This window comes from Bison bison, unplaced genomic scaffold, assembly GCF_000754665.1.
Source record: "Bison bison bison isolate TAMUID 2011002044 unplaced genomic scaffold, Bison_UMD1.0 scf7180017864481, whole genome shotgun sequence".
Taxonomy (NCBI): Eukaryota; Metazoa; Chordata; class Mammalia; order Artiodactyla; family Bovidae; genus Bison; species Bison bison.
This window is the reverse complement of record NW_011495041.1, coordinates 4,415,486-4,416,141: the sequence shown is the minus strand read 5'-3', so window position 1 is coordinate 4,416,141 and position 656 is coordinate 4,415,486.

Sequence of the window (656 nt, the reverse complement as noted above, 5' to 3'; positions counted from 1 at the left end):
GCCGTCTGGACCGGGGCTTTGGTTTGCTGGAAGATTTTTGATTACAGTTTCAATTTCCGTGCTTGTGATGGGTCTGTTAAGATTTTCTATTTCTTCCTGTTCCAGTTTTGGAAAGTTGTTCTTTTCTAAGAATTTGTCCATTTCTTCCACGTTGTCCATTTTATTAGCATATAATTGTTGATAGTAGTCTCTTATGATCCTTTGTATTTCTGTGTTGTCTGTTGTGATCTATCCAGTTTCATTTCTAATTTTATGGATTTGATTTTTCTCCCTTTGTTTCTTGATGAGTCTGGCTAATGGTTTGTCAATTTTATTTATCTTTTCAAAGAACCAGCTTTTGGCTTTGTTGATTTTTGCTATGGTCTCTTTTGTTTCTTTTGCATTTATTTCTGCCGTAATTTTAAAGATTTCTTTCCTTCTACTAACCCTGGGGTTCATTTCTTCCTTTTCTAGTTGCTTTAGGTGTAGGGTTAGGTTATTTATTTGACTTTTTTCTTGTTTCTTGAGGTATGCCTGTATTGCTATGAACTTTCCCCTTAGGACTGCTTTTACAGTGTCCCACAGGTTTTGAGTTGTGTTTTCATTTTCATTCATTTCTATGCAAATTTTGATTTCTTTTTTGATTTCTTCTGTAATTTGTTGGTTATTCAGCAGCG